Raw genomic sequence first — 25,114 nt, 5'->3', positions numbered from 1 at the left:
GGGGTAAGACTGTGCAGGGGGGTGGCAGGGAGGGGGGGCCAGTGGGGACTTAAGTGTATCAACTAATTGATCAACTTTTTAACAGTTTAAAACTTTGTTCATAACAACCAAATCTTTTCATTTGTTGAAATGTAATTGCTGATAATGCTTCACTACACTTTTTACATAGCATGATAAATAGGCCCCATATACTGAATAAAGCAGGGAGTTGCAGCTGGCCAGGACAAGTGACAAATCAGCTAGTGTACCGAAGGAAGGGCTAGTGTATCTAAAGCAAGAATAAATCTAGTGTCCCAAATAGAATTACATTTAGAAACAAATAAACAAATACCAGTAGTGATGGGCGAATTTGGGCTGTTTCACTTCGCCAAAAATTGTGCAAATTTCCCGTGAAATTCGCAAAACGGCGGTTTTGCAAATGTATTCGCCCATCACTAAATACTAGTGAAAAATGTAAATTCTCCTGTTTGACTACATTTTAAAAGGCTTGTTCACTTTCCAACACTTTTTTTCCATTCAGTTGTTTTCAGTTTACCATATATAATTTTTCCAGTTACTTAGAATTTTCTATTCACGACCATTTTTCTAATATTGAAGCTTAAAGTTTCACTTATGTCTTTCTGAAGCAGCTAGGGGGGGTCACTAACTCTGTACCCTGTTTACTAAACTGCCAGATTGAAATACCAGAGAGCTATGACCATTACATTTTAAACTTTAATTTTGTAAAATGGTAAAAAAAAAAACAACTGAAACAGTTTTTATTTCTGGTGAACAATCTGAAAACAAACGGAACTGAAAAAGTGTTTGAAAGGTAAACAAGCCCACTAACCCTTTAACTACCAAGCACGTTAGTACTACGTGCTTGCAGGAAGATGCTCTGACTGCCAAGCACATAATACCTACTACATGCTGAGCAGTAAAGGGCTTCCTTCCTTGCTGCAATAGTGGTGTTTGCCATTGTGCAAATGAGTCTAATGGGCCCCAACCCCCTAGGAAACAAGCCAAAGGGGCATCATGATCATCACAGAATACGACTTTTTACCTGGATCATCGCACCAGGAAAAGGACTGTCGCAAAACCCAACCTCCAGTGTCCCCAGCGCTGCCTACTCTCTTCCTGTGGGGCTAGACATATTGTCAATTTCCCAGCTGCCCAAAGTCATGTGACTTGTACTCTGATAAGCTTCAATCACTCTTTACTGCTGTACTGCAAGTTGTAGTGATATCACACCCCTCCCTTCCCTCCCCCCAGCAGCCAAACAAAAGAACAATGGGAAGGTAACCAGATAACAGCTCCCTAACACAAGATAACAGCTGCCTGGTAGATCTAAGAACAACACTCAATAGTAGAAACCCATGTCTCACTGAGACACATTCAGTTACATTGAGAAGGAAAAACAGCAGCCTGCCAGCTAGTGTACCGAAGGAAGGGCTTACATTTGCCCAATGGGGACCTTCCCCATAGGCTAACATTGGCCTCGGTAGGTTTTAGGTGGCAAACTAGAGGGACGAAGTTTTTTTAAAAGAGACAGTACTTCGACTATCGAATGGTCGAATAGTCAAACGATTTTTAGTTTGAATCGTTCGATTTGAAGTCGAAGGTCGAAGTAGCCCATTCGATGGTCGAAGTAGCCAAAAAAACATTTGAAATTCAAAGTTTTTTCCCTCTATTTTCCTCTATTCCTTCACTCGAGCTAAGTGAATGGGCCCCTTAATTATATATTTAGGAAAGGAACTGAGTCAAAAATGTATTTCTGTGTTAATGCATTGCACAAATGGCAAGGACATTGCATTGCCTACTTCTTGCTGCCATTGAGGCATTTGGAAATGCCAGGAAAAAGGTGAATGTGAGGGAGATAGCTGAATGAGCCTTTTACCAGTACTTTCAGTTTCAACAAATTAGAATGATCTCTCTTACACAATTGCAGATGATGCATTTAATAAGTTTCCAGCCAACAGATGTATGTAGGGGAAGATGATATCAAATCTAATAAAATTAGCCAATGGTGACGTGAAGCTATGGGATAATGCATGATTAATTATTTGAATTGTATCAAAGAGTTTGAAGAATCCTTTTTCATCTATAGCATCTGCAGGATGCTCTACATGCTTTTTTTCCCCAAATATTGATTATCTATAAATTTTGCATATTTTGCTATAAATGTTGCATATGTAGCACCTTTGTAACTTTATTTTTATCTGTGATTTACATTGTCTTGCCTTTTCTAATACCAAGGCTTTTTTGTAGGCTACAAACGTGCTATGACCTTCAGGTCCGGATTTGTGGAAAGGCCACCAAGGCCCTGGCCTAGGGCAGCAGGATTTTAGGGGGACGATAGGCTGCCCAACCACACCCACATAGGCTCAAAAACACTGGGGATGCGATGACTTTTTTTAAATTTATTGTGCATCAATCCCCATTGCTCTGGTCCCGATGATGAAAATTTGCACGAATAAAGGGGAAGGGACAGGGGTGACAAACAGCGGTGGGCCTAGGGGCACCCACTATGTAAATCCGGCCCTGATGACCTTGGTATCCATTATCCAGAAACCTGTTATACCAAAAGCTCAGAATTACAGGAAGGCCGTCTCACATCGACTCCACTTCAGTCAAATAATTCACATTTTTACATTTTCTTTTTCTTTAGTAAAACAGAACCTTGTACTTGATCCTAAGATATAATTAATCCTTATTGCAGGCATAACAATCCTATTGGGGTTTTTTAACATTTTAAGGTTTTTGTAGCAGACTAAAAATATGGAGAGTCAAATTATGTAAAGACCCCTTCAAGAAAAACCCAGGTTCTGGACATTCTGGTTAACAGGTCACATACCTGTATTCCTCTAGCCAGAAAACTGATATATAGAACATACAATTTTTCAGTGTTTATTATAAAGGGGTCTAAAACTGCTTTATCCTAACCATGACAGTTAACCATGACATGGATGCGCATCAGAATAGCCATGCGCATAAAAAAAGTCATGCGTCAAAATTATTCGGACACCCATTGACTTTAATGTATTTGGACAAAATAGGCGTGCGTCAAATTGTCACGGTCGTTCACATTTCACGAATTTTTTGCTGTTTCACGAATTTTGCGGAAAATTTGTGAATTTTTCGGCAAAGCGAAACGGGACAAATTCGCCCATCTTAGTGCTTAGTAGTGATGGGATAAATTCTAAATTCTATTTTGATGCCGGTGACGGGAGCAACGTCGGCGACAATTTAAGCACCGTCGCTGATTAACGGACGGACATTGACTTGACGCCAGCAAAAACGGGACAAATTCGCTCATCACTAGTGCTTAGTGATGTAATTTCTATCATATGACTCACTGAAACTTGTGTTTTATAATAAATAGTGTAACCCCTGTTGTAAAATTTGAGGATATTAGAAGTCACCTTTGAATTCTGTTACCAGTACTGTTACCAGTATAAAAGCACTGAGCCTTTGGCTCTTATATGGTCATGGAACTCTGATGACTTACAATTTCCTTTTATTACAATGGGAAGTACTTTATTCACTATATAAAATAGTATATTATAGTCTGTATATTCCAGTGTATTAATGTATAAACATCCACAGGAAAACAACCCTGAAAATAAAATATGTTCAACTCAAAATATAAATGATACTTAGGATAGCTAATATACAGGTATTGGTTCTGTTATCGTGAAGCCTTTTATCCAGAAAGCTTAAAATTACAGAAATGCTGTCTCCCATAGACTCAATTTTATCCAAATAATACAAATTTTTCAAAATATCCCTTTTCTCTGTACAGGTATGGGATCCGTTATCCAGAAACCCGTTATCCAGAAAGCTCGGAAATACAGAACGGTCATCTCCCATTGACTCCATTTTATTCAAATAATCCAAACGTTTAAAAATTATTTCTTTTTTCTGTGTAATAAAAAACAGTAGCTTGTACTTGATCCCAACTAAGATATAATTAATCCTTATTGGGAACAAGCGCAGCCTATTGGGTTTATTTAATGTTTACATGATTTTCTAGTAGACTTAAGGCAGAGATCCCCAACCAGTAGCTCATGAGCAACATGTTGCTCCCCAACTCCTTGGATTTTACTCTCAGTGGCTTCCAAGCAATTGCTTATTTTTGAATTTCAGGCTTGGAGGCAAGTTTTGGTTGCATAAAAACGTATGCTAAAATGTGTGTGATTAATAAATACTGTATGTGCCTCTGATCTACTAGACAAGGAGTTAAAGATTTGAGACTCTAAGGGATACATTTATCAATAGGTGAAAAGGGGAAATATTCTGAGGAACGTGCAAAAAAAAAAACCCCCAATAAAAATGCAGGAATTCAACATCTGGACTCAGATTGTGATACACACTTATCGTTTGTATAGTGATGGGCGAATTTGCGCCGTTTCGCTTTGCCGGAAAATTTGCGAATTTCCAGGCGAAATTTCGTGAATTTATTCGCTGGCGGTGAAAATGGGGTAAAGTAAGGCTGGTTCTACACATGAGCTATTTTCTCCTTGTACCTCTGATCATCACTAACATTGTGTAGTTTAAGAATATATTTGAGTTTAACTTAAAAAATGTATTGCTCTTTTCTTAATGCATATTCTACCCACAAAACTTCAATATTAAAGTAGTCATTCATGCCCTATAGTCTAAGGCCAGGGACGATTACAGTCTAATCATAAAGCTGGTATAGAACATGAGGCATTGTGGTTGCTAGGTTAAAACACAGGGATCATTGGGGGTCATTTTACACTGATTTTTGGCATTAGCCTTGTGAGCAGTCTTTAACCCACATGTCATTTAAAACTGATGTAGTGTATTACAACCCAAATGCTATGTTTTAGGCAGGGAGAATGGCTAAAGGGAATTTGCGTAGGCAAGTGACTATAAGGGAGAACAAAACCATGTGCAAAGGCTTGAGAAGGAACTGAGAGCAGTAAGAACATATGGTACATAAGAGGTATTAATGAGCCAGGAGGTGTAACAGATGGGTAACTACAAGCATTAGAAAGGCTGCAGTGAGCTGCTGGGAGTTGTAGTCCTGCAACACCTGGGCAGATCCCACATCAAGTCCTAGCTGCAGCCATAACCTTTAAATACAGAATATAATATGACACTCGTGGCACGCTTCTGTAGCTAGCATATATAGATGTGCATCAAGCCTACTGCAAATGTAGCTTAGGCAGCTGGGGAGATCTGCACGTAAGTGAAAGAGCAAGCGTGATTACTTCAGAATTTATTTAGGGGCTGGTAGAAACCACTCTAACAGCAAAGGGAACAATCACCAGAGATTCCACTGAACTTTTTTGCATTCCACCTCTGAAACCTGAATATTAAGCTGTTGCATAACTATCTCAGCAAAATGGGTGCTCAGGTTTAGATTTTCTTTTGCTACTCTTTTAGTACATTCATTTGAATCTTAATTCAGGATGATACAAGCAGATTTTTTTTTTGCCTTTACTGATAGGATCATTTGTGATTCCCTCCCCCCTAAAAAAAAGACTGAATGCACAATTTAATAAAATAGGCATCAATATCTGCCCTTGATTGTACCTTGAAACACTTCTTCTTAAGGTTTTAGATAAAATGGAAAAAAAAAACAACTATTATATTGTTTCTAATGGGAAATTTAGTATTTATCTCTATAATTCAGTCATCCCACAATAATAATTCTAATGTTTATTTGGCTACCTAAAAATATTAGCTTGTGTAATAATAATAAGCCTCTTTCAGATTTTATTTTCTTGGAGTGACTATTTAATACATCAATTGCTGTGTTATCTTAAAAATATTCTAAATGATATAACTATTTATTTATTATATAGATATATATTTATTCATATGGAGTTGTATAAATGTATGTAAACTCTTGTATCATATATTTGTATATATGTATGTGTAATATTACAAGTAAATATTAAGATGTCAATTATTTTTTTCAACAGCCAATCCAATATTTATTTTTTTATGAGACAATGCTTAGCCAGAATGCTTTAATTGATGCAAATAACCTTTCAGAATACAGATGCTGCTGCAGATTCCCTTCATTTTCCTGCAGCTGTCAAAGGATGCTGGGGCTTTAAGAGACACCTCCCCTCCTCGGCTCTAAACAATGGTTTCAACCGAGCTCTGCTTCCCATTGCAAAATTTGTAATGTGCCATTTTTCCCATGGATGCCTTTCCATTTGGGTGCTGACAGGAGAGGCAGACATGCTGAAGTGCCAAGCTGATTCTGGCTACAGACTCGTGCCTGGAGGGTGCTATGACTTTAGCATATTGTGAGCAAGATTTGCGTTCGAATTGATGGGGAAATGGTCCAGGAGTGCTCAGTGTGATTCCAGGAGCCAGTGGAGACTGCAGACTGATTTCATTGATCTCTTGAAGAAGACAGCAGAATTACAGAAGATTAGGTACTGAAAAAATCTCTTTTTAGTGAGATCATGCACATGATTTGATAATATTCATACCAACATATTAAGGGAAAGTTAAGAGTCATGCATGCAAATGCCTTGGCATTGGCTGACAAGTGCTGCACATCTAAGCTTCTGCAGGGAACATATCCTCTATCACAGTGCTGCTCATCCTTATTCATTTCATCTGATAGCTTTCTGCTGTGTGTCATGTCTCTGTGTATGTTGGATTAGTGCAATTTGCAGGCATCTTCCTTAGAGTACCCTGGAAAGCAATGAGTTAAATAGGAGGAGGGATATGCATGATGTAATGCAATTGAGACAATGGCAAGGATTTTCCTGCTCGCATTACACTGTGCAGCACCTACAACCAGTGTTCTTCTAAAATGTGTGATAAATAAGCCATGCTGAATAGAGCAGTAGGATTTACTGTGGGTGGCTGTGTGGGGGAGTGCAACCCATTATTATGCACATGCTACAGCATCAAATGGGTTAATCACTATTTCTTGTACTTATCCCCGAGGCATTTCAATTAAATAGGAGATCCCTTTCAGAATTGATTGCTTTGCCTTCTAAGCATGCAGTTTCCAGCCTGGTCAAGCTCAATTCATGAGACTGAAATAAAATATGAAAGAAAGAGGGCAGGGAGTCATTGATAGGATACAGTAACCCAAGTCACAATGAAGTGAGACAAGAGCAAGACATGCTTGCATGTTCAGGTGTCTTAATAGGTTTACAACAAGAGGGAAACTCGGGCGGGAGGGGGATAAAAGGGTGACCGTGACTCTTAGAACTGCAGCATTACATTGACCTGTCTGCTGCTTAAAGGGACACACTGATCTCATAAGTGGCACTCCCAGAATTGAAAAAAATATATATACTGTATTTATAGCCATCATACTCAAAACATGCAAATGTTAATATCTTGTCTCTATGCAAACAGAAATCAATTTATCGAGCTGGTGACAATAATCTTTAAGGGACTGTGGCATTAATGGTTGAGTAAAATGTGGGGTGTGGGGAGTGGTGACGGGGCTGTGTGTGGGGTCTGCTACAGTCAACCAGCATGGGCACTGGTACACTTCTCATGTGCAGTGCATGACCCAGCAGAGTTCATGTTCCACTAACTTAATGAGCTCTAGAAAGGGAGATTTTCTGCCTCTAGACACCATCCAGAAGGGTGCCACTCAGTACCGCCACTGATCCCAGCACATATGCAAAGGGAAGGTTCTGTCTTTTCTTTTTTCAGGATGGCTCAGCAAATCTAGTTCATCAAGTACAGGGCAGGGGTTCTGAGCTTCAAATAAAATAAAAAATGATCATGTGTTAAATATATTGACATATATATTAAACTCAATGTTCGCTTATTACAACTTTATATGCTTAATGCCAGCTACTACATTTATTTTATCTTGTACATCCTTTAGATGTCAGTGATTGTTTAATTTATTTAAACAGTGAATTCATCATTAGAGAAAATAATTTTCTGACATGCCAATGAAGTTGTATATAGTCAATGCTTTTACCATCACAGTTAATACAGTAAATCAAGAAATAACATACCCCATTACCTAAACAGTAAAATAGAACACTAGAAAAGAGCAATAACATGCATCTAACAAAGACCTTGCCACATTTAAGCTATGTGACCTAAGAAAAAGTTGATTCAAATATTTTCAAATATAAACCCACAGTACTTGCTGCTTCTTTTTAATATTCAAACCTGGAGGGTAAAGCAAGGGCTTTGTTGTAAAGGAACCACCTCTGCCTTCCATTATTTTCTTTGAAGGGTCTGTGGGAGTTTGAATGTGTGAAACACATAATTACCTGGTGTTGATTTTCTCTTGAATTTTGGAGGCGGCTCAAAAAAAAGCAAATACAGGGTTTCTTTCCAATTGCTTAGGTCACAAAAATGCTGAGTTATGGGAAGTCATGAATTGTATACAAAGAATTAAAACACACAGGATCTAAGGAAGTGCATATATACTGTAGAATACATAGAGGCCCATTTATTAAAGAGTGAATTAGTGGTATTCGAGTCTTTTAAAACTATGATTAAACTCTCTTTCTCTAAAACCTCAAATACCATAAAAGTTATTAAATGATCCAAATATTAAAAGTACGAACAGAAAAAAGTGCTGATGGATCCATAAATAAATACTAATATCTCTAAAACCTCTAAACCTTCAAGTTTTTCTGACGATTACAGTTAGGTCCATAAATATTTGGACAGAGACAACTTTTTTCGAATTTTGGTTCTGTACATTACCACAATGGATTTTAAATGAAACAACTCAGATGCAGTTGAACTGCAGACTTTCAGCTTTAATTCAGTGGGTTGAACAAAAAGATTGTATAAAATGTGAGGAACAAAAGCCTTTTTTAACACAATCACTTCATTTCAGGCGCTCAAAAGTAATTGTACGGATTAAACAACTGAAAATAAAATGTTCATTTCTAATACTTGGTTGACAACCCTTTTTCAGTTGTTTGTTTGTGGGCCTTCCTGCCCAAAGTTTAGTCTTCAACAAGTGAAATGCATGCTCAATTGGGTTCAGATCAGGTGACTGACTTGGCCATTCAAGAATATTCCACTTCTTTACTTTAATAAACTCCTGGGTTGATTTGGCTGTATATTTTGGGTCATTATGAAGCACCTCCCAATCAATATGACTGCATTTACTGTAGCTGGATTTGAGCAGACAGTATGTCTCTGAACACCTCAGAATTAATTTGACTGCTTCTGTTCTATGTCCCATCATGGATAAACACTAGTGTCCCAGTGCCACTGGCAGCCATGCACACCAAAGCCATTACACTGCCTCAGCCATGTTTTACAGATGATGTGGTATGCTTTGGATCATGAGCTGTTCCACGCCTTCTCCATACTTTTTTCTTGTCATCATTCTGGTAGAGGTTGATCTTGGTTTCATCTGTCCAAAGAATGTTTTCCCAGAACTGTGCTGACTTTTTTAGATGTTGTTTAGCAAAGTCCAATCTAGCCTTTCTATTCTTGATGCTTATGAGTGGCTTGCACCCTGCAGTGCACCCTCTGTATTTACTTTCATGCAGTCTTCTCTTTATGGTAGACTTGGATATCGATACACCTACCTCCTGGAGAGTGTTGTTCACTTGTTTGGCTGTTGTGAAGGGGTTTCTCTTCATCATGGAAATTATTCTGTGATTATCCACCACTGTTGTCTTCTGTGGACGTCCAGATCTTTTTGTGTTGCTGAGTTCACCAGTGCTTTCTTTCTTTCTCAGGATGTACCAAACTGTAGATTGTGCCACTCCTAATATTGTAGCAATTTCTCAGATGGGTTTTTCTGTTTTTGCAGCTTAAGGATGGCTTGTTTCACCTGCATACAGAGTTCCTTTGACCTCATGTTGTCTGTTCAAAGCAAAATCTTCCACATACAAGCACCCCCCTCAAATCAACTCCAGGGCTTTTATCTGCTTCATTGATAATGACATAACGAAGGAATTACCCACACCTGCCCATGAAATAGCCACTGAGTCAATTATCCAATTGCTTTTGAGCCCCTGAAATGAAGTGATTGTGTTAAAAAAAGGCTTTAGTTCCTCACATTTTTATGCAATCTTTTTGTTCAACCCACTGAATTAAAGCAAAAAATCTGCCGTTCAACTGCATCTGAGTTGTTTCTTTTAAAATTAATTGTGGTAATGTACAGAACCAAAATTAGAAAAAAGTTGTCTCTGTCCAAATATTTATGGACCTTACTGTACATGTACAAAAAAAAATTGAAAACCTCTAAAACCTGTTTAAAAAATGGTCCAATAAGATTATTGCAACTCCCATTGATCTTGACTATGGGACCTCGACTGCTATTACTTGGAGAAGTTTTGCATTAGAGTTTTTTGTGGTTTTTACATTTAATCTTTGATTTTTAGAGTTTTAAAGAAATAACAAAATAAACCACAAATCTTTAGAGAAAAAATATGATTCATGAAAAAAAAGAAAGCTTAATGTTAGTAAAAAGGCCTCATAGAGTAGTTTTTCAAAGTCCAAAGTCCAGTGTAGGGGTCTGAAGATGTCCTCTGTCATGCAGCATCTGTTTTAAATGCCTTCTTATAATTAATTCCATCCATTAACAAATCATCTTAAAAAAACTAATTAGTGAAACTCTAATCAAATCCCTCAAGTGTATATGGGACCAACTTTAATCCGGGTCCTGTTAAAGAAAGCTTTTAATCTTAAAAGGGTAAAGCTGCTTTTAGGCATGGAATTTTAACACCTATCTGGTTGCTAGAGCTTAATTGTCTGTATTAGGGTAGAGTAGAATTTGACTGGGACCTCAAAACCTCTGATGCTGGATGTAGCGGGTGACCTGTTATTTCATATGTGTAAAACAGAATGTCACATGTAAGAAAATGTTGCTAAGGGGTTACTCCCTCAACCAAACAGTTAGTTCTTGTGCTAAATATTACAATAGAAAAGGAATTGAATTTTTTTTTTTCACGTTTCCTAACTAGATTTGTGGGCCATTTAAATGTGCCCTCAAATCATGTAATTTTTATTATGTAATTGATTTACATTTATTGCACAGACAATGTTATCTTATAATACAAAGCATTGAAACATGCAGCTTGAGTATCTGTAGTTATGGATACTGGAAACTACCTAGATTCTCAATGAGCTCATTCTAATGGGACTATTTAGTTAGCAGCGTAAACTTATTTATGCCATAAAAACAGGTAAGCCAATGCCCCCAATTGCCTGCCAAAATAAGGTGGCATGTGTGATGGGAGTGGATTGACGGCAGGGGAGTGATGTGCAGGAGTGTGATGTACTGCATTGCCGCACTAGGTGTAGGTAGGCAGAAGAGATATGTACATTTTGCGCCCTAAGCACAAGCCTCTTCTGGCCCTGTTTGTAAAGATCTGCTTTTCGTGCATTGCAACCCCAGAAAACCTCTGTAGTCATCATATTGATAATAGTGTGTATTGTCTCATACACCACCTGAATGCAGTAATTTACAGTATTATTTTACAGCACTTCAGACCTGGTATAACCCAATCAAGCCAATAGAAATATGCAGGCGACAAAACATTTTAAAGAATGTTAAAAAAGGCTTTTAATTCTGTGATACTGAATGCTGCATTTATACAGTATTTTTCAAGGGGCCCCTGCTTTTTACATCAGAATTTTCGATTGGACTTCCTGTACAGCTAAAATCAATACACGGCTTTATAAATACAATGGATTTTACACTGAGATTCTGAGCTTTCAGGTGGTGGTGTGTTCTGTACTTTTAATTATATAATGCTATATTGGCCCCTAGGATATTAAACATATTAACCCTTATCAACACAAAGTCATATTGTGCTCTTTAATGGGGCATATTGGTCCCTTATCATCCATCTCTATTTCCAATTTAATATTATGATCAAAATATATCAGTTTATGTACTGGTGAGTAAATAATATACATCAGCGTTTCCTAGACTTTAGTTATGAGTAATGTAGCTTGTGACCCTAGACTTCATGACCCCCAGTAGTTTTCTGTGTGGCATGATGGTTACAGCTTGACCAAAAAAAACTACAAATCAGTTTATATTTAAAAAGTTCTTTTCTCCTCTGAAATAAATACAAAATAGGTTTTCTGAATTAAGTTTGCTATTAAAATTGTAATTGTGCTACTTTTGGTGCAATGTTTGTTAATATTGGGGGGTTTAACAATTTGTTGGGGTGATAGAACACACTCCATAGCATATCTCTAAATGCAGTTGAATACATTCCAATGGGCTGAAGCAATTCTGTAAATATATTCTTGAATAGGAACATTTTTCTGAAGTGTTTAGTAACTTTGATAAAATTCAAAGTACTAGGAATCATTAAGGATTATCTAGTTCGTTTTTTAAAAACTGTCCCTTAATTAGGAACATACATAACCTAAGGGTCTTTGTTGAGCTGCAAGTGTAACTCTGAGCTCATAAGTCTTAGTTTTCCTATCTGCAGTAACTCCAAGTAGATTTTTACTAACCCATTAAGTCTGATATGTTTCAGTAACTTATCTTTAGGATATATGACAATTCCCGTTCTAGCCTATTGTTCAATTTTATTGGTTCTGTTTATGAAGTATTGTCTAATTAATTTTTATTATGAAAGGTTCCATATTTTCCTAGCATAGTAGTTGCACCGTAGCATCGTAGCAATATGTTGCACCCCCCCAAATAACTTGCTAGTGTAGTAGGCCATGACTAGCCCTATATGGCCAACATAGAATGACAGAAAAAACAAGCACAAGCACCTTAAGCACAAATGTAAGACTGTATGAAAAGCAAACAACTGTACAACCAGTTTCTGTGCCAACCAGAGACCTCCTGTCATCTTGTGCAGTTACTGCTCAGCTTATTTACGTTTATCCTTTCTGGATTCCAACATTAGGACCAAGCTCTCAGTATGAGTCGTTGACCTTCCTGCAATGGTCTCACCATCTGATTATGTCAGAAAATGATCACTGCTTTTCTCATAGTTCCACATTGATGTGGCTTTTGAAAACAGATGTGTTGCTTATGGCAAAATGGGACTATTCAGTGTAGGTCACATAGAGTAGGTCTGCAACTAGTTTTGCATTTTTTACAATTCAGTGTGCCTTGCTGGAGTGTTTCCCCAAAGCAAGTTACTTTCAAAGTAACACAAAAAGACTGACATCGATTTTCACTGGAAACTTTTAACATGATCCTGCGAAGTAGACTTTAATATATTGTACCAAGTGTGATCCTTTTAAGGGCTTTATTCCACATGAAAAGACATGTCATATTGTGCAGTATTGTCCTGTTGTTAGCACCCACTGCTGCAAATTAGTGTTAACCACAGGATAAAATAGCACAATCTGCTTTCCTCTTCAAATAATTACCAACTGCTTAAATCAACCTACAGTATAGATAGATCAGCATGCATGTGTGCATGTCAATATATATGTACACATTTTTGTTAGTTCTCCCTAAAAACAAATAAGCGGATTTATTTATAACATAACTTATATTTTATTATTTTAATTTGGGTTGTCACTGGTCTTAAATTATTATTTGTTAAAGAGAACACCTTAGACAGTAGTGTTGCTCCATGAAGATGTTGTTGGGTTATCACTTCCGGCATTCTCCAGTATATTTTGAAAGGTTAAAGTATGATGGAGGCTTAAGTCATGAAACCACAAAGATGGATTTTTATAGCAACAAAAACCAATTGGTACAAGGTTATCCTCCAATGATAATTCTGTCTTGGCTGTTTACACTTGACTGTCTCTTAGTTTTTTGATTGTTGCTAAAGGCAAATTTGTAAACATATCACTATATCTGCACTCCTGAAGACTGAATACAGCGAAATAACAGCAAGCAAAAATTGTTTGACAGTCTCAACATGTGAGATAATAATGAGATGATTGACATAGCACTAGTATGGATAATGTCATTGAAGAATACTTCTGCATTTGCACTTTAACATGCCTACTTTGGGAACACTAGGTAGAAAGAGAGTGACTTTCAGGGAAGGTTTATGCTCCATTTAAATATTTTGCTCCCCTGCAAATAAGCTGTCAAATCCAAACTGCTTAAAGAAGACCTGTCATCCGGAAAAATGATTCCAATTGCTATTTTATCATGTTAGTCAAGCAAAATGAACTTTAATTACACAATACAAATCATTTGAATTTTTTTCTTCTGTCTGGGAATTCATAGTTATATCAAGGAGGCAGGAGCCACTTTGTAGGCACTGTTATTAAGGCAAGCCTTGCATTATCTCAAAATCTTGTTTGTGCACCAGAATGGGGGACCCCCCATATCCTCATGCACTGACTACAAAATTAATAGTGAAGAGAGAGGGGGGAATAGGGGAGTGCAGTGACACCTAGTAAATGCTGATTGGATAGTGAAAGTAATTGCCTACCAGGCCCGGACTGGCAATCTGTGGGTTCTGGCAAATGCCAGAGGGGCTGCTATAAGGTCCCATAGAAAGTCAGTATTTAGTGGGCTGGTGGGAGCTGTTTGGGCCTCTATGTGGGCTGATTTGGCCTCTGTGTACATGAAATGCCAGGGCCTATTTAAATTCTCAGTCCGGGCCTGTTGCCTACCCCTCCTCTATGCTTAAGACACAACACATTGATAAAACATGCTTATCAGTGTTCTACAGGGGACCATATATTTGCAGGTCAAAAAGGACCACTGTCAGTGGCCAACCAAGAACCAACCAAGAACCAACCTACCCTCTCCCAACACAGACCTAGCTCAAATCGGTGTGCTGTGATCTCTTAGATAGCAACACCCTACCCATGTCCAATATCTGTCTTGGGTTTATAAGAGATCAAAATGATCAGTTTAAGTTGGAGAAGTTTAGGCTAGAGAGGCCCATGAGGATTTGGACCCACCAGGTGTTTTCCCAGTATTCTTGTAGGCCAGTCTGACACAAGTTTGTTTGGGTTGAGTGTGAATTGGACATCCATGTGTATAGCTAATTGGACAAAATCTGACTATAAGATATAATAATGTTAGAACTTGAAACAGCAAATAAATAACTTCAGTAAATAAAGGAAAGTAGTTTAAATGATCACATAAGGCTCACTAATTAACTAATTCATGTAAACTACTACTAAAATGACATTTTAGCATTTAATTGTCCCTTAAAGTGTATTAATTTGTTTATGGTTTGCAAAAGTAATAGTGTGTGTTTTAGGTAAAGCAAAAAATGAAATTAAATGTAGGATCTTAATGTTGTATATGATAGTAGATTAATCTGACAACTGTATTTTATCCGTATTTAACCCTTTGAGCACTGGTGGTCTTTGATTGTGCCATGCTGTGGTTATTGGCAACTTAAAGGAAACGGGAAGTGTAACATTTTAGTGTAGATTTTACCATCTACGACACTCCTAGGATTAATTAAGCTATATTTAATAGCACTGATGAGTAAGGTAGCATTAAGTTCCTTGACCAATTACAGGTTATTATACAACCTACATTGAAATTGTTTCTCAATAATAATTTGATACTACAGTGCCGAACCTCAAAAACTGTGTTTTATGTTAGAAAAAAACCTTAAGCAATGTAACCCTGCTGAAGAAAAGACACCCATCCATATTGAGAGCCTTCTGTAGAATTTGTAGGATCTGAATACTTTTACAATAACTGTTTATTGTACTAAAAACTGTTAACCACATGTATTTTTGTCTCATAAGGCAATGACTGTATGTTGCATACCAAGTATAGCTTTCCTTCCATATGTGGTGCAGCACAGAGTGTGTGTCCCTAGTATGAAGAGTCCCACCAACTCATACTAGGGGTATGTTAGAGCCTGAGCAGTTTAAAACATTACAATTCATCAGTTGTTAATTTGCTTAGAATAAGTGACCAGACATTCAAATTGCCACAAAAGAAGTGGATGCTTGCCTGATTTTCTCTCCCAGGTTTTGGGGCAAATTAAGCTGTTCTTAACATCTGCCCCCCTACATAAGAGCTGCAAGGTACCTTGACCCTTGAATGTTGGATTTGAATAAAGTTGTACGTGAAAGCATATTTTGCTATAAATACCAAGGAATAGAAAGTATAAAATACATTCTGAAAGGGTTAAATCAGAAACATCATCTGTATATACTTCAAAATTATATTATAAGGCAGTTGCAATTAATTTGGATTAGGGCGGCCACCTTGTAAGCACAAGGCATGTAGCACTGTTTCTTTAAATATTTACAGCACAGTGGACTCCTAATTTTTTTTAAATGTTTCACTGTATGTGGGTAAAGCAGCAACATGAAAACAAATCATAAAGCTGTTTTAGGCTTGTCCATTCATCTGTTAACAGTGAAAATAACCTACTAAAAATGTAATATTACAATGTGAGAATTTTCCCAGGGATCGAAAGGCATCTGGCCTGCTTGTAGAGAGTTGTATAGTTATATATACTATGAGAACTGTGTCTGCAACTTAGATTGTGAAAGCAACGGAGAAAATAAAGAGCCATTCGCATTCCTTTGTATGTTTTCTCAAAGTACATCATTTAATATAAAGCAAATAATTGTGTGTCGACTAATCATTATGCAATAGATGAAAAGCTTAAGGCAAAATGTTCTATCCACACTGAAACTCTGGCGCAGACTCAGGCACAGACTCGGGCATGCACTCTTACAGGTTCAGGAAAGATTTAGTTATGGGTCGAGGAGACCATGGCGCTTGAGATGGATAATCTAATTACTCTGTCAAAGTACTGATGCAAATTAGCAGGAAGATGCTTAATAAATCTCTTGTAGTGCCAGCTCTAGTGCACATCTCATAAAAAGTGAGCCCAACTTTACACATAATTGCAGATTTCTGCTGTCAAGCTTTAAATATGTGGTTGCATTAAGCACTGCCTTGCTATTATTATTATTATCATCACCATCATATGAGATAACAAACCGTCAACACACAAAAAATTTAAATAACTGCATTTATCAAAGACCACAAAAGGCAGAGTTTATATACAAGAACGAAGCACCATAGAGCCAGGATAAAGAGTTAAAAATATTCACAATTTATTGTACATCCATTAAAAAGCTTCTGATGTAGTGGCAAGGAGCCACAAAACGCGTTAAGCGGGCAGCCCTCTTGGGAGATATGCTGCTGTGATTTTTAATGGATGTATAATAAATTTTGAATATTTTTAACTCATTATCCTGGCTCTATGGTGCTCCGTTCTTCTATATAAACTCCGTCTTGGATTTACCATTTGGGATAGCGGTCTGACGTGCAGCACGCAGAAGCCTGGCTGAGATCCGGTAAGTGCTCCCACTACCTCACTAATTGCTGGACTTGATCAAAGACCACAAAAGGCTTGGGGTCTTCTGAAGTATTACCAATGTTGGAATTAGGCTTGTAAAATACCTATAGGAAACCATGCACAGACTGCATTACCTCATAGTACTGTAGAGGGTATATGGGTGGCATTGGGAATAATCACGCAACATGCTCTATGGTAAGCTTGGACTATATATAGCCCTTTGGTTCCTTTGTCTATGACAAAATCTGTATGGTTTGACAGAAATAAATATTTCCTAAAGTAAACATTTATTTTCCAGTTGCTTCAAGTCATATCTTCAAATCTATTGCATGAGACACAATCAAGGCCTTGAATACAGTGTTGAGTGCATTTCACCTTTAAATTAACCTTTAGTATGATGTAGAGATTGATATTCTGAGACAATTTGCAATTTAGTATAATTTTTTTTTTTATAAGTTGGGGTTTTTGTGTAATTTAGCTCTTTGTTCAGCCACTCCCCCATTTGCAATGTCAGCAATCTGGTTGCTAGGGTCCATATTTCCCTAGCAACCATGTATTTATTTGAATGAGATACTGGATAGAAGAAGGACTAAATAGAAAGACGAGTAACTAAAAAGTAGCAATAACAATAAATTTGTAGACTTATAAGGCATTTGTTTTTTTTAGATGGGGTCAGTGACCCCCATTTGAAAAAAGAGCCAGAAGAAGAAGGCAAATAATTTAAAAAATATAAAAAAGTAAAAATCAAGACCAGACATTCTATAACATACTAAATGTTGACCCACCCCTTTAAGTGACCCGTGCATGGGGTTTGCTACATATATTGCCTGCAATTTTTACACCTTCAGCAACTATTTATTATTTAGCCTGCCCATCGCTTAGCTATATGTGCTTTAAATATCCCCCTCCCATCCCTGGTCACAGGCTCTGACCAGCCTCCTTCAACCATCTTCACGTGGAAGGTCAAATAATGAACAGTATAGTATCTGACTGATCCGATTGTGGGCCAGTAAAATAAATAAGCATCAGATCCATCAATGTATAGTCACCTTAAGGATAATGGCACAGTTTTGTTGCCGGAGCATCGTCTCACAACGTAGGAGTGGGAACAGGCCCATATCATTGTAAAACACATGGTGCTGCATTTTTTATTGATACAGTGTGTGTCTGTCTCTAGACAAGATCCAGTGCATAGCATAGCATAAACCCCCTTTCACTTTGAATAGGGGACTATTTCTAGCATTTTGTCCCTATTCCACAAAGTTAAAAAATAATTGTGTGCCAAAACAGTAGAAATCACACAGCATGCAATTTCCTTTGAAAAAGTACTACCATAGTAGCACTTTATTGAACATGATAAGCTGGCCACTGATGTGATGCTAAAGACACATAGAGAACAATGCTGTCCAGCTTTTTTCGGACTAACCATGACTAATTCTGCTCTGTAAATTGAACGCTCAGCTTAACTCTGCAATTAGACCGGATTGTAGTCAGCCATTTTGAAAACCCTGGTGGCTATAGGCTCCTACTGGGACTTGAGCTGATGCGAGAGGACAAGTGCTATACCTACTTTTGGCTTCTCAAACAATATTGCCTTTAGTCCACTGACTGATTTTTAACATTCCACAAGGAGAAAACTTTTTCCCCTGGTACAAAATTCCCACTTTTGCCAACATCAAATTGTTTTTCTGCTCAGCACTAGAATTTCTCCATGAGGTCCCAGCAGATATCATCCTTCGACTTCTCTAAAGAGATATCTGCTTTCACAACAGTGAATAATTATTAGTAAAATGAAGAAGGTTCTGGCCAGAGCAACTGGGAAAGGACATTTTCTATGAAGAACAGTTGTGGCATAATGTAATGGAGCTTCTCTAACAATGTATTTGCTATAGCAGAGCTAAAAACTCTGTAACCTCCTTCCCATTTCTGCGCTACTTTCAAACTTTTAAAAGATGCAAAATGCTCCTCATTATAGGATGGGTTACAGGATTGCATATACTGCTTAACTCTGATTAAGATGGTGTATAAAGTCTGTTTACACTAAAGATGCTTCCAGTCAGGTGACTGAAACAAACTAAAGTCTGTATGGCAATTTACACAATTAGCTCTTGCTGTGACAAGTGAAAGACTCCCACCATGCAATGGTTTTCATGTGATCTTACCAGTTGTTCCATCTGCTATATCACCATTCATTTATTTAGTATAGCAAGGAAGTGTCATTAAAACTGTATAAGAAACATGCAAGCCTTTGTATCATTTAGAAATGTACTAGCATGAACCAAATGCAATAGTAGTTTGATTAAAATAAAATTTCTCAGCTAGTCTGGCTAAAATTCTCATATGTTGTTTTAAGCCATATACATAGGAATTGCTTCAGCTGCATTGTAATAAAATGTCAGTCCATCCGTCATACTCTGATTGAATCTTATTAGGGGCAAGCTATGAATTTGTATACGTACATGTTTATTGCAGCTTCCCTCCCTTTGCAGTTATCAGTCTTTTATTTATACGCTTTAAGGCTACTTTCCCACAATTTGGAAGTGATAACACGATGACAGGAATAAAAATATTATTGTCCCAGAACACAGCAGCTTTCATCTCACAGCAAGTGCTATAAATTTCCCAGAAATGACAACATTCGGAGACAAAGATCTGCACATAACTTAATACTTGCTGATTCTAGCAGCTAAACGATTTTATACTGTGGCCAGTAAAAAAATGCTTTACATTGCAGACATCCTTCCAGGCAGGATAATAACCTAATATGAACTACCGCATGTTACCATTTTATAATGCCAATCAGCAAATTCCATTGAGTTATAAGATTGATCTCACTGCAACAAGCCACATAAGACCACATGATCCAGAAATGAAAGCGATAGGAAATCTGTAAGTTCTAATAAATGCCAAAGGGGCTGTTGTAAGAGGCCATCAACACTGACTATTTTTGGAGCTGTTTTCTCTGTGTACTTGAAATACCAGGGCCTATTTGGCATCTCAGTCCAGATATCATAGGTTGTAACTAAGATTTTTAGGGCAAAAGCATACATTTTCACATTGCATTTATTTTTCTGTTATCGACTTTTATTACACTCCCCCTTATACAGTTTTATATTAGATATACCTGCTGTAGGCAGAAAGTGGTTTAGTACATCAATTTCAAGAGATCATTGAAAGCCATTTTAAATTCTATCGGGTTCAATGCTGTGCTATATTGTGTCATAGAATGCAGTCAATAGCTCATTTAAGACTTGTGGGGGCAGATTTATCAAGGGTCGAATTTTGAGGGTTAAAAAACCCTCTAATTCGACCCTCAAAAGTAAAATCCTTCGAATTTGAAGGATTTTAGTGCAAAAGGTTAGATCGAACAATTTTAAGTGATCGATCGAATGATTTTTATTCGATCATAAAAAGTGCCCAAATTCTATCTACAATGTCCCCATAGGCTAACATTCAATTTGGTAGCTTTTATTTGGCGAAGTATTGAGTCGAAGGATTTTTTAAAGAGACAGTACTTTGATTATCGAATGGTCGAACGATTTTTACTTCAAATCGTTCGAATCATTCGGTTTGATCAAATTCGATCAAATTTGACCAATTCGATGGTCGAAGTACCCAAAAAATTACTTTGAAATTCGAATATTTTTGGATTTGAACTATTGACTCGAGTTTAGTAAATCTGCCCCGTGGTTTTTTGCATAGGAATGTTCATACAAAGTAATTAAAGTCTCACTATCAATTCAGAGCAGAATTTTCAGCTGTGTGACTTTTTTTTTAATACTTAATATGTTGTCTCTAGTCCCCTGTTAATAAGACTTTGTTTGTATCCCAAAACATTGACCATATTACAACCGGTGCAATAGAATGATGTGGTAAACTGAAAATAGCTATATTCTTTCCTTAGATCATCTTGATACCTACTGTTAAGCATATACCTTTATATGTACCAATATTTATATATACCTATATGTGCACCCTTATATATACCTTTATATGTTTATACATATACCTTTATCACTGACACAATACATTTTTAGTAACTGCTATGAAATTAGTGTTGGACTGATATTGTTTGACTAGAGGAAGTAGTCTGTCTATTAATTTGGGGTTCAGGTAATAGAATATCATTTTGCATATTTAAACTTCCGTTCATAAAGTGCTGTACTGACAATGTACAAGGTTATACAAGGTTAGCTTGAAGTGTTTTGGAATATATTTTGAAGTGTTTACAAATTAAGATTGTTCAGAGACTGGAAAAGTTCCAATCCACAGGGATGAAGCAAAGTTCAAACCCACTATAGAATCATAGGCTGAATATACAGTCTATAAATAATTGTCAACTGTTGTGGAAAAGCAGGCAGAACACTTGCAAGGCAGGTGATAAGATGATAAAAAAAAGGTTCAGACAAGCAAAGAGCAAATGTAAAACATCAGTAAAAACTGGACAGTTAGCCAGGTAGCTGACTCAAGCTTATTATGTAGCGTCATTAAACTGAATATATAAATCCATTTGTGTGAGTACATATTGAGTGTGCCATAATGTGGGAAAACTCCTTTGATAAAACACAGTCTAAGTAGGAGCAGAGTAGCATTCACTTATACACTGTATAAAGATGCAGTCATGATGCAATGAAGCTGAAACACTGACACAAGAAAGGGACAGAATATTTTAGCTGTTTCTCATTTAATGACACAGTGACATTACAATATGTAAAGAAAAATGAACAACATACGGTAGTACTTAAAAACTCAAGATCTACACCCATTAGGAGGGTAGAAAAAGTACAACACAGAATATGCCGCATTAGCACTTGCAAATCTATTGAGATCCAAAGCATATTGCAAAGTGTATGGCCTTAAACTCTATTTCAGTGATGCACAAAAATGATAGCCTTAAATAGAGCTGAGCAAGTTCTTTGAAGGCAAGTCAACTTCACTTAAAGTCAAAGGAAAATGTAAATGAGAGTCAAACTGAAGACATTATTCTAATGAAGTACACTAAATGAAAGCAGATAACTGTCTTCTCTGAGGTTCCAAAACATCGGCAAACTGGATAACTCATTTCTTCGTAATAAGCAAATACTCCTGCAAAGGCAAAAAAAAACCCATGAAGAACGAAGCCCAGGTTTTATAGACACACTGTGCCGTTATATTGGCTTCAGTTACAACATCCCTAAGCTACTTTAAGTATTTACCCGAGTTGGGAACCAACCAGTTAAGCTTTTACTGGATTACTTAATTAAGAAAAACTCAATCAAATGTGATTGGTTGATATGATATGTATGTTTGCAGCTCGATAAATCATTTGAAATCTTTTTTAGAGGTTAGGAGCACCATGCCCCAGCATTGGTGAGGTCAAGGGCCTGGAGACATGTTTTGATATTCAGGGGCAGATTTATCAACGGTCGAGGTGAATTTTTCGAATTGAAAAAATTTGAATTTCGAGCTATTTTTGTGTACTCCAACTAGGGAATAGTCTAAATTCAATTCAAATTTGAAAAAAAAATCGAAAATTCAATATCAAAATTTATCATGTACTATATCTTTAAAAATCCAACCTCGACCATTTACCATCTAAAACCTGCCAAATTGCTGTTTTAGCCTATGGGGGACCTCCTAGAACCTATATGGAGTCAATTGGTGGACTTGGAAAATCGATTCAAATTCGGCCGAATACGGACCTATTCGATCGAAAATGGACCTATTTGGCCCTTGATAAATCTGCCCCTCAGTGTCAAAAAATGCATTTACTTTTTGTTCAGTTTTTAGCAAAACAAAATGACAAATTCTTATAAGTATTTAGAAGCACTGCATCACAGAAGATTTCAAATGCTTGTTTTGGGGGACACTACCTCTTCTTCAGCACCTATGTTACTAACACTCTGTATTTAATTCCCCTCCTGCAGCTCAGGTGTCTGTATTGAAGATCAGCATCAATAAACTCTACAAGGGTGCCACAACATAATCAAGGCCCTTACTTTTAAGATATAGCAGCACTTTGTTAACCTGTATCAATGCGCTGCTACACAGCATTTTTGCTGTTATCAGTAATTATCAGTATACATGCATTGGTCAATATTATAAAGAGCAGCATTATAATTGATGATAAGCTTTTACAGCATTTACAAATTCCCATTTAACTATAAGTGTACTGTCCAAGTAAATTAATGTAAAGTGAAATAGCTTTTTACAGCAACTGCTGGTTGGCTTCTTGCCACCTGTTTGTCTGGTAAAATGCAAATTTCTAGGAAAGATGTGAGCATGCCTCATTGGGGCCCGAGTGAAAATCATGTTTAACAAGATGCTCAATTCTGAGTGATCAGTAGTTTGTTGTATAAAACATCATACCAGGCAGATTCCCTTTTTATTATTTTATATTAGACACCTTATAAATGGTTTGCCTTCTATATCTTCATTTGATAATAGTCAAGAGGTTACAAATCCCCATTATCCAGATGACAAGCAAATTCTCTTACATTTTGTTAAAACATCAAAATATAAATGATTTAACAGATAAAAAACAGAACTGATGATTCTTCCACACATCATCCAATACTAGTCTTCATAAAGTATTATTATCATCATATTGTACTGCCTGGATACCTCCGATTCTATTTGTCATCACATGCTTTTTATGGTTGAAATTTAAAAATTAGACAAAAAACCCCCTTTCTTCGCGCTAGGCTTAAAATTCTTTTACACTTTTGTATTATTTCATGACTTGATTTCCATAAAATCTAACTAAATGCTCTCCAAGCCCCCTATAACTCCACTGAATTCTGTTCTCAACTCAACAATCAAAGGTTTTGCCCTGAATTTCACAAAAACTCAGACTTTTATAAATAACACGAAAGACATATGTACAAATTAAATACAGCGCTGCAAAGCTGTTTAACTTCTGGATGTAAAGGCACATATTCTGCTTTTGGAATGGAAACATTTATTATTTATATTTTTAGATTGATTTATGTTGCTGTGCTTTTAGCTAGTACATGTGTAATCATACATATAATATTATGTACAAAGCTGAAGCAGTCAGAATTACAGTATTTGCTTTGCTTCCGAATTAATGCCTATGCATCAAAACCAATATGTCACATACCATAATGTTCAAGATATATCTAAATAAAATGAACGGTAACTGGATTTTTCATGCATAGCACCATGGTACATAATCTGTTTAGAATGATATATGTCAGCATGTACCTTTGTACAGTATGTATATGGTAAAGTCAGGTGTATGGATGTAAAACCACCAATGATTTGCCAGCATCAACCTCTCCACGTAATTACTTTCTGTTACAAATAGTCCTTCCTTACTTTTAGATATCATTCAGTCTTCCTATATCCACTATCACTTTTCTTATTAATGGGAAACCTGTAAACCAGTAGTTGCTAATTTGCTATAATCGTCTTAGTTGCCCTTTCTGTGAAAATGTAATACATTTGCAGTTTTGCGTCTACTCATTTCATGCATGTAGGTAAATATATCAAGCACCAAGTGAAGTGGTGACTTAGCACTAAATCAATTAAAATACCCAGGAATCCACAATCACAAAAAAATAGCCAGTGAAAAGCCATTACAGGTAGAGATGGGCGAATTTGCGCTGCTTCGCTTCGGCAAAAAAATCGCGAAACGGTGCTGGCGTCTCGTTTTTGAATTTTCGCTGGCGTTTTGCAAATTTAAATTCGCCCATCACTAATTACAGAGTCTAATATATAACATACATTACTACATTTGTTGGTAATGATAGGATAAACGACAATTTAAGGGAAATGCTGTGTTTTTTAGCTCATACTGCAGATACACAATACTTTTGTTGGAAAATCATATTAAATATCAAGCTCTTTATGCTATTGACTTTATGCAATTTTGTCACTTGGCACACACAGCACTGTGGACAGCCTTTGTCCACAGTGATAGTTTTAAATTATGCTTAGACGGT

General features: G+C 36.8%; 1 protein-coding gene across 4 annotated transcripts in view; it reads left to right on the top strand.

The window, feature by feature from the left end:
• Positions 1-6,168: 6,168 nt before the first annotated feature.
• LOC108711045 (liprin-alpha-2) overlaps positions 6,169-25,114 on the top strand; it is a 186,804-nt gene continuing 167,858 nt past the window's right edge. For all 4 annotated transcript variants that reach the window (XM_041586288.1, XM_018252369.2, XM_041586287.1 and 1 more), the window contains exon 1: positions 6,169-6,398. The gene's annotated coding sequence lies outside the window, so the exon portion shown is untranslated. The remainder of the gene's footprint in view (positions 6,399-25,114) is intronic.

Source organism: Xenopus laevis, chromosome 3L, assembly GCF_017654675.1.
Source record: "Xenopus laevis strain J_2021 chromosome 3L, Xenopus_laevis_v10.1, whole genome shotgun sequence".
Lineage (NCBI taxonomy): Eukaryota > Metazoa > Chordata > Amphibia > Anura > Pipidae > Xenopus > Xenopus laevis.
Note: the sequence above shows the minus strand (reverse complement) of the source record. Positions and strands in the feature narration are given on the sequence as shown.